At 40.4% G+C, this 10,052-nt stretch overlaps 1 long non-coding RNA gene across 2 annotated transcripts; it reads right to left on the bottom strand.

Moving 5' to 3' along the window:
• Positions 1-1,863: 1,863 nt before the first annotated feature.
• On the bottom strand, positions 1,864-8,745 carry LOC134423367 (uncharacterized). 2 transcript variants are annotated; one of them, XR_010029069.1, is made up of 8 exons: positions 8,596-8,745; positions 6,020-6,084; positions 5,349-5,412; positions 4,978-5,056; positions 4,583-4,658; positions 3,931-4,462; positions 3,695-3,812; positions 1,864-2,549 (listed from the first exon to the last, which is right to left on the bottom strand). It is a non-coding gene; the product is annotated as an uncharacterized LOC134423367 (long non-coding RNA). The 2 variants fall into 2 exon arrangements; XR_010029068.1 differs by lacking the exon at positions 4,978-5,056 and having other exon boundaries at positions 1,866-2,549; positions 4,203-4,462; positions 8,596-8,743.
• Between the last annotated feature and the right edge of the window lie 1,307 nt (positions 8,746-10,052).

The raw sequence follows: 10,052 nt of genomic DNA, 5'->3' as shown, positions 1-10,052 counted from the left end.
TCTCAATATTTAGAAATATATAACAATAATATCTACATTCATATTATTTAAAATAAAAACCCTGCCTCTAACACAAGAATAAAAAAAACCCAACCCTTTGTTTTAAACAATATTTAAATAGATTTTATCCTCATGTTCAATTTTTATATTCATATTTGTATTTATAATGTATATTAATGTATATTGCTTACTTATAAACTTATCTTTACCAATGTCAAGTTATAAATAAATTTATATTCTATATTACCTGCGATGTGAGTAGGTATTTATATTTTTTATATATTTATATTCATATTTTTTTATATTGATTAAATATTTCTGCGTCAAGATTTTTACTTCTGGAACACTTGCAATATTCAAAATAAAAACCCTGCCTCTACTTAAATAGAAGTCAAAACATTCCCTTTCTCTTAAACTATATTTCCATATTTTTATATTTATATTCCCATTTATAATTTATAATGCCATATAATGTTATTTATATTCTATGCTACAACTCTTCATATTACTTACATATATTTATATTTAAATTTCTATTCATAGTTTAGCAATTTCTCTTTATATATTTATTATATATTTCTATCTTAAGATCCACATTTCTATATTGCTTATATTATTTAAAATAAAACTCCTGTCTCTAACCAAATAAAAACCAAGGACACCCCTTTATTTGAACCAGATTTAAAATTTAGGAAGTAAATTTATTTTTCAAAATTATAATGATATTGATATGAATATTTTTATTTACTTTTATTAATAGATATTATATATATTAGAGAGAATACCTTCTAATATAATCATAGATATATATTTTCTGTATTATATATATTTTCTTACTTATATTTCTTTAAATTAAATATGTATAGATATTTGTATTTCTATATATATTTGTATATCTGAATTTATATTTTATTGCTATCATTTAAAAACCCCAGCCTATAACCTAATAAAACCACCCAATTTACTTTAACTCTATTTAAATATTTTTATATTTACAATCTATATTTATATATCTTTGTGTATATATATATATATATAAAATAGACTATCATTTACCTATATGATAATATGTTACAATTATATACCATGTATTATAGTTTTATGTATGTATCTGTTATCTATATTTATGTTTACCACTCTAATGTTATATTTATTTTTAAATGTATATTTATTTCTATTTTCATCTCTATATTAAACCATGTCAGTTCATTAACCCGACGCACCAGAGCCACAACAATACTGTACCTTTGTCAGCACCGGCACGCAGCACACGCCCATCCCATCGCAGCACAGCAAAACAAAACCTATTTCTGTTACTAACGGAACAAATATCCCACAACGTCACTGAACCCTAATAAAAACTCAAATAAACCTAACTGTAAATAAATTTTAGATCCCACTATAAAGTAGCCCAAAACCTCCGCACATGCTCATCATAAACTTCCTCCTAAACCAGTATCTCAAAAACCCCAAAAAACTCAAACACACCTTGAAAATGACACAACTGCTAATAAAAACAAACACCCATTAAAAATTAAATCAAACCAACGCACTAGACTCAAAACTGCACAACTGACCCTAAACATTACTAAAAAAAGTCCCCAAAGCTCTACCTTTATGTTAATGCACAAATAATAACATGTAATCTATAAAAGTTATTTCAAAAAATTAAAAAAATAATTAAAACCATGAAAATAAAAAACCTAAACTATTAAAATATTAAAAAATATCACTACCTAAATTAAAAAACATATTGCCTATAAAAACCCACCATATAAATGCCCCTGTCCCAAAAAATAAAAATAAAAAAAAATATTGAACCACAAAGAAATCAGAACTTAGGAACACCAAAACCATAATGTTCAAAAAGTCACACCACATCCCTTATCATACACCAACTACAAACAAGATAAAGCAATACAATGAATTCTTAAAAACCACCTTAAAACCACTACATTGAAAAACATTTCAAAAATTAAAAACTGCATCTAACAAAAGCCATCTAATAAATTCACACCCAAAACTCCAGCAGCCCAGCTGGCCCTACCAAAGCTCTAGGTTTATACATACAGTAAACAAAACCAAAATCCCAGTAATACCCATCAGAAATCTATGAAAGAACCCTACTGAAATTAATCCTGCCTCAAATACAAACCAACCCATCCAGAAAGTCAGCTTCACTCAAAAAACAATTTACACAGAGTTAATAATACCAAGAAATAAAACAACACACCATATACCACCAATGAATATCATAGTGAAGGAAAAAAAAAACACTACATTTTTTCCTTTTTGTTTTTTAAACTAACTTCTTTTATTAGCTAGAACAAAAGATTTTGCCAGGACTGTAACAACAACAACAACCTCTTTTTCTTCTTCTCCTTCTGAAATGTCCCTTCTCACTCCCAAATTCCTCTCAACTCCTGAGTTTACATCCAAGCAAAAAGCAAAATTCCTGCACTCGTGCGTTCGCTGCTCCTGTCAGATTCTCTGTTTCCCTCCACATCTTCTTACACTTTCAGTCCTCACGCTGTCCCGCCGTGATGAGTCTGACAGAAGAATTGGCACATGTTAACAGAGCATTTCCCTCCCTCCCTCCCTCCCTCTGCTTTCCTCAGCGCATTTCAATCCATCCCAGGCCTGCAGTGATGCACGCTCACCCCAAAGCTCACAGCAAGCATGCAGCAGCTCAGGCTCACTCGGCTCCAGGGCCCAGAGCCTGCAGGCCCTGCAGCTGCCACACGGATGGACCTGGTTCCCTCCCCGGGTGCCCAGAGGGAAACCTGAGGGCAGGCGTCCACCCCGAGGGTGCACCCGCAGCCCCGGGCAGTCGCCGGCTGCTCTCTGGGGACCAGACCCTCCCTGCAGGCCACACTGCCTCGTCCTCTCCCACCCTGGGGGACAGGCACCTCCAGGGTCTGTGACCAGCCCCCTTCCGTCAGCATCCAGGGGCTCTGTCAGAGCCAGAGGGCTCAATTCGTGGTGAGTACCGATGGCACACAAATGGCAGCCCGAGGAAATCGTGTTCTGGCCTCTAAGTGCTTGGGACAGGGTCTGATTTTTTGTTTTGTACTTGTATGAAGATTAGTACAACAGGGCTCTGATGGATGACATGGCAACACAGAACTAAAAACTCCTCGATAGGATTACATCAACTTCAAGGAAAAGACAAAAGCTTAGGACCCTTCTGAAATCTACTTTTAATCCAAAGCACGGGGATTGTCAGCATGCTGCACCTTCCAGCTTTTCAAAGCAGCTTCCCTCTCAAGACCAGGAAACATTGATTTCTACAGAAACAATGGGCAACCCCCAGGCTAATCTCAGCACTACTGTTTAATATGGGACCTGCCAGCGTGCCAGTCCAGCTTCAAGTGTGCTTTACTTCAGTCTAACGTCCCCACAAAATTCTTCTCACATCTTCCAACCCTGAAATCTTATTTTCCCCTAAAGCTTCTCTTCATTAGCAATTTCCAAGTAACATGGTATTTTTACAACATTCAAAAATGTCATGCTGGACTGTGCTAGAGAGCAATCTGCAAATATAAGCTTAGCAAAGTTTGAATTGCCTTGTCCAGAGAAAAAACCTACAAGTGAACACCTACACCTGCCTACAAAGAGCTAACAAGCCCCTGGCAGCTGCCAGCATCAAAGCACAGCGGATGTTTCTAATACAGGGTAAGGATAACAACATCACCTTCTGTTCTCTCCAGCTTCTTTTCCCTGCAGTCATATTTTGCTTCTTATGATTTTTTTAGTCTCTGTATCTTCTTGGACAGCACCGAGCCCGACGACAAGGATACGAGAGTCTTTCCCTGCCGGACAGAGAGAACCAGGAAAACAGTTAAAATAAGAACAGGGCAGTTTGAAATTCATACTTGCAACGAGAAGCAGCGCCTAACCAACAGAACAAAAGTAAACAAAGCACGACACCTCCCTGGGGACAGAAGACTCACAAACTCTCCAGGATTCACAATTCTAGCGACCAAACCCTTCAGGACAGCAGCCAAGTGTCCCCTGGGGTGGTGCTGCACCAAAGAACCATCTGAGAGGTTCCAAAGAGTGAAATGCACAATATTTTGCAAAGACAAAAAATGTTGCAAAATAACAAAAATACAATAGATGTAAACTACAGGGCAAGAGTAGAAGTGTTAACTTTGGGAGCTGGAACCATCCAGGTGAGCCCCTGATAACTGGATCCTCACCAGAGTTTGAACCCTTCAGGACACAGAAGGGTTTTCCCCAGGAATTTCACAGACTGAGTTTTGATAGAAGCACGCTCGCCGGATCCTCAGAAACGTCACCCATTCTCCAGGTGTCTGGAGAGAACTGCAAATGGCTCTCACGTAGTTGGAGCTAGTTCTGTAAGGTCTCAGGGTGAATTTCACCAGATGCAACCAAACTGGGCAACTCCCAGTGGGACAGAAGGAACCCAAAGCTTGGGTAAGCAGAGCTGCAGCAAATACTGAGGAAACAAACATAACAGCGTAAAAAATAATAAACCATCCTTTTTGTTTCCTCTTGCTTTTGTTTTTTTTTCTTATTCAGATCAGCATAGCAATTAAAGAGAAGGTGAAAAACTCACCATTACTGAACATTTCATCACCTGTAAGCTGAGCATCCTTAGCATAGGGGACTCCAAAGTTAAAATTCACCGGTCCCTGGGAAATGAAACCAAATATCGTATGGTAAACAATCAAACAGCAGACATAAAAATTTGTTTCCGCTAAGGACTTTCAGGTACGTATGTATCTTTGCATTACACATTAGAACATACACTTTATACCATCACCTAATACATAATAATTTACCTTTAAATTTTGATAGTATAGCATGAATTTTTAACTTAAACTGGTGATCTATTATTATTCAGTTGGTGCCTAAAGTTATTTCTGCTGTCACGTTCAAAAAAACATGAATTTTTTTTACTGGAATGAGCAATTGATTTCAAAGTCATCACAAGCCCACCAAAACACAAACCTGGGTTCACTGGACGGGCCTGTGAGCTAGAAGTAGTTAGGCTTGTACTTCCCTCTTGTTCTTCCAGAACCAATAAATCCTGTCAACAAAACCAGGATCTTTAGCCCGCTGCTGTGAAAGATTCTACAAGGATGATGGTTTGATTTGTGTTTAGAAGTTTTGATTTGAAATGGCCAGTTCAATGGATAAAGACAGTTTACGTAGTATTACATTACTATTATTATTATTTCTATTATTATTTTTACTAGTACTACTGCTATTGTTATCACCTGCTACTGGAAGAAACAAACCAGTAGTACCTATACTTAATTACTTTTATTTCCAGAAAATAATAAAGAAAAAGAACCAAACCAAAAAAAGTCACTTCCTACCTTTTATATCAAGGGATGAAAAATTTCTCTTGGGCTCTTCTCCAATTTATCAAGACTCATAGCACTGAAAGGCAAACAAAACAGTGCTTTATAGAAGGCCAAGTGCACGTTTCAAGGCTGAACCACTAACTGATTGCAGTGACAGCACTTACAACATGAATCGTTCCCAGAGCCTCTGTGAAATGGAATGTTCTGTTTCTTTCCCAAAACACTAACTTCCAACACTTCCTAATCGTATTTTGTATTTTAAAACAAAAGAAGTTAGTGAGACTCTGTGAGGAGGTCAGGTTTAAATTTATTTCCTTCCAAAGCTCAGAGCTCTGTTCCATCACCCTTCCCTTTGGCTCTACACTGGATCATGGTGAGCAGTTGAGGAGTGCTCAAGAACCAATTCTATTTCTCTCTTTTTCTAGTTCTCTCTATTCCTAAATCATTCAAGACAAGTCAAATGAAAAATGACAAGTTCAGCATCAAAGTCACACTTTTTCCCTTTGTCTGGTCAAGAACAGGCTCTAAATCCACTTATTGCTGCCTTCAAGGTTTAAGACTTGCAAAACCATTTTTACATGTTTTACAGGTTTATCATAAAACCCACAGAACGCAAGCTCTGAATTACAGGAAAAGGTACACAGGCAAATATCTAAAGGGATCACTTATTTGTAAATACATACCTTGATAGAGAGCGCACTGAGAACCTTTCCGCGGTACTCTAACGGAGACGTATTTTCTCAGTACCCTGTAAACAAGAAAAGCTACGATATATTACAGGACATCCCCACTTTTTCTACATATTCAAATAGGATTTTTAATAAAAACAGTTCAGTTACAAAAGAAGGAAGAAAACCAAGCTAATTTTACTCAGCTGTATTTACTGCCGATTTAGAGAAAAATGCCGGGCCGCGTCGCCCGTTGCGTCACACGCCGCGCCAGCAGCAGGGCCTGCCGGAGTTGGAGTCTCGGGCTGACAGCCACTCATGTGCCGCGATAGCCGTTGCGTCACACGCCGCGCCGGCAGCACGGCCTGCCGGGAGTTGGAGTCTCGGGCTGACAGCCACCGCTCCGTCCCCCGGGAGCCACCGGGACCTGCACTCCCTCCCGGGCATCAAACGGCTCCTTCGCCCCAGGGCGGGGAAGGACCTGAGGCAGCACCGCTCTTCCCGGATGCCCTCTCTTTTTCCCTCCAACTCTTTTTACTTTTTTCACCCTGTTTTTCACCACTTCCCTTCCCTCTTCCTCTCCTGCTTCCCTTCCTTCCCTTCCCCTTCCCCTTTCTTGTATTTCTGATCTTGGTTTTCCTTTCCACCTTTAGAATAAAAAAGCAGCAGTAGAAACTTTCAGGCTACCCGGGAGTAAAAAAAAAAAATCCAAAACGAAAATGATTTAAAGAAAACTATTTATTCCCTGGGAGCCTGAAATTTTCTACTGCTGCACGTGACACAGAGCTTTTATTCCTTCTTATAGATAGTTACATTTTATATATATTTATCGTTTATATTGATGTATTATATTAATAACTATATATAATATGCACCTTATTCAAAAAATATACGGGAAATATTTTTTAAATTATTTACCATATCTACTGCTACAACTTATTTTTCCTTATATTTCTAATTTTTATATAAATCTTTAACGTGTTTATGATATATTTCTATACTCATATTTCTACCTTTATATTATTTGTATTTGTAATTTTTACACGAAAACCCCTGCTTTGGCAAAGAAAAAACAAAACCATCCATTATTTTAAACTACCTAAATGTTTTTTTATATTTGTATTTATCATAATATACAACAAATGATAGATAGAGATAGATAGATAGATATATCACATCCGTATTTATATCTATTTTATATCCATTTCCTATAATATTTTTCATAAAATATATGCAGTATCACTTGTATTATATATTGTATCAATTTATGTTATTTTATATTTACAATTTATTATTAATTTTTTATATATCTGCATATAGTTGCAATACATTTATATATTTGTATTTTTGTTTGGGTTGTATTTACATTTATATTCTCTATTCATATATCTATAAACATACACAATACTCTATTAAAATTAGAATAACTTATTGTAACATATAATGACTCATGTTACATGTTAAATTTTAGAAATTGACCGAATATATAAAAATAAAATTGGCTCATTCCCATTGCTACACATCTATTTCTTTTGTTTCAATACAGTTAGAGTCATAATTGTATATTTAAAATCCAATTCCTAAATGAAATGACAGAACAAACAGCATCAAATTCCCACCAATATCTTCCAAAAACATCAAGATACCTCCAACAGCCAAACAAGTGTCAGCGAAAAAACAAAGAACACTCTTTTCAATAACAATTCTCATCACGACAGAAAAATGGAACCAAAATAAAAGAAAATCCTATAGAAACACACACAGCAAATTACAAAAAGTACTAAAAAAAAGTCAAACCAATCTACTAAACTCAAGACAGTGCCACTCACCCTGAACGACGTTACTAAAAAAAAATAAAAAACAACAAAATTCTACCTCTACACTAACTCAAGGAATAAACAATCCTCTGTAAAAATAACTTTAAAACCTGAACTAATTAACAAAATGGAAAAACATCTCAACCACTAAAAACTAAGAAATTAACTACCCAAATAAATAAATACTTTAAAAACCCACCATATAAATACCCAAAAAAAACCCTGATAAACAATACGCAAATACATTAAAAGACAACAACAACAACAACAAAAAAAGAAAATAAAGAAAGCAACAACAAGAATAATACCAAAAACCAAATAAACTGAAATCTGCAACAAAAAACTTATTCCCAACTGAATAAACCCATAGTGCCTCAAGCTATCAAAATAAAAATACCACCTAGAAACAAACACAAAGACTAAAGACAAACGTAACCATAAACAATGTCCCCCAAATTACCCGTAACCATAAAACATACACTACAATCAAACAAACCAAACAAATAAAAGCCCTGGAAGACGATAAACACACATGCAATTATCGAGATTAAAAACCCGCTGCTATGAAGGACAGGACGCTTCCCCAAGCCCCCCAAAACAAACACTACACACTCACGCTAATAAAAGCCACCGCAACAGAATTAAAATGCGAACCGCTGCTTCGCGCTACGACCCGTAAAAAACATTGCGCGCCCTTCTAAACATAATACCCCGGCAAAAAAATATATATCCGACTACAAAACTCAATCCAAAACAAACCATTATCATCCCTACCGGCACCGAGAACCGTGCCCACTCAGGAAGAACACCGTATCCCTTAGCGGACACCCGCTGCAAACCGAACCCAGCGATGCCATCAACGCCTCCAAAGCGCCTCCGAGCCACGGCACCGCCGAACTTGGAGCGGCCGAACCCCGCGCTCGCTGCCGGCCCCGGACGGAGCGCGGCTCCCGGCAGGAAAGCGGCTCCTGCGGCGGCTGCTCCGGCACGCGGGGCCGGCGCCGTCCCGGGGAGCCCCGCCCGCTGCCCCTGCCCGGCGGGGCCGGCACCGGGCCCGGGGCTACCGGCGGCGCCCGAGCCCCGCGCCCGGAGCGGACGGAGCGGCCGGCACCGCCCGGGCCGGCGCAGCAGCGCCCGCGCCGCCTCTGCCGCCCTTGGCCGGCCCGGCCCGGCTCCGCTCGGCTCGCACCGGCGCGGCTCCGCCACTGCCGCCCTCGGCCGGCCCGGCCGCGCCGAATCCCCCGTGCGCCCCGGCAGCTGTCCGGGCCGTGCCAGCAGCGCTCCCGAGCGGGAACGTTCCGGGCCGGGCCGCGGGCACGGGCAGCGCCCTCCAATGCAGCGGCACAGCCCCATTGCAGCCCTGCAAACGCTGCCGGAGCTGCGGCTTCCCGCAAGCCAGCCCCGAAACCGCAGACGGAGCGCACCTCACTTCAACAAGGGCAAAGAAATGTGTTCTCCCCTAAAATTTCACCCCCTAGGAGAGCAGAAAAGTAGGGGCGCTCCCCAAATGAAAGCCTTCGACTGATGGGAAAGGGCGATTTCGACCTCCATTCAAACCCTTGAAAAGGAGGGACACCAGGGCTGCCCCCGCCATTTAAACCCGAGGGTGGTGCAAATGGGGTGGCTGCCTTCAAATCAAACCCATAATGCCACAAGAATACTTTTCCCATTCCCCTTAGAATAGAACGCAGGGATTCCCTGTCACCCCCGGGATACCCCGAACAGCCTGGAAAAGGCAGCTTTTCCTGCAATCAACACCCTTAAAACCACAAGTCAAGAGGGATCCCCTCAGGTCAAATGCAGACAATAAGAGAAGAGGAGCTGCTTCCTTCTCCGTAATCCCTTTTGTCCTCGCAAGCTCCATTTTTGTTCCTGGGGAACCGGGGAGGGACTGGCAAGATGAAATTGCAAAGGGGAAGGAGAAAAGTCCCCGCTCCAAACCCACACGTGCTCACCTGTTCGGCTGCTGCTCCCCGGCACAAAGATTCGTCCCTCGGCGCCTCCTTTAAGCGATGCTCCACGTACCCAAGCGCGGATCCAGGTGGTGCCCCCGACCCTGTGGGAAGCTCCCGCAGTCCTTCCATGAGACAGCGCCGGGAGCGGCCCATAAACCCCTCCACTCAGCAGCTCCATGCAAAACGGAGCTGAGGCAAAGCCTCCCCCTAAAACAGCCTCGCCCCGGCAGGAGCCGGCCCCTCATCATCCTCACACTCACACCTGGGCTGCTCCGA

Source organism: Melospiza melodia, chromosome 11 (genome assembly GCF_035770615.1).
Source record: "Melospiza melodia melodia isolate bMelMel2 chromosome 11, bMelMel2.pri, whole genome shotgun sequence".
Classification (NCBI taxonomy): domain Eukaryota; kingdom Metazoa; phylum Chordata; class Aves; order Passeriformes; family Passerellidae; genus Melospiza; species Melospiza melodia.
This window is presented reverse-complemented; position numbering and strand designations above follow the sequence as displayed.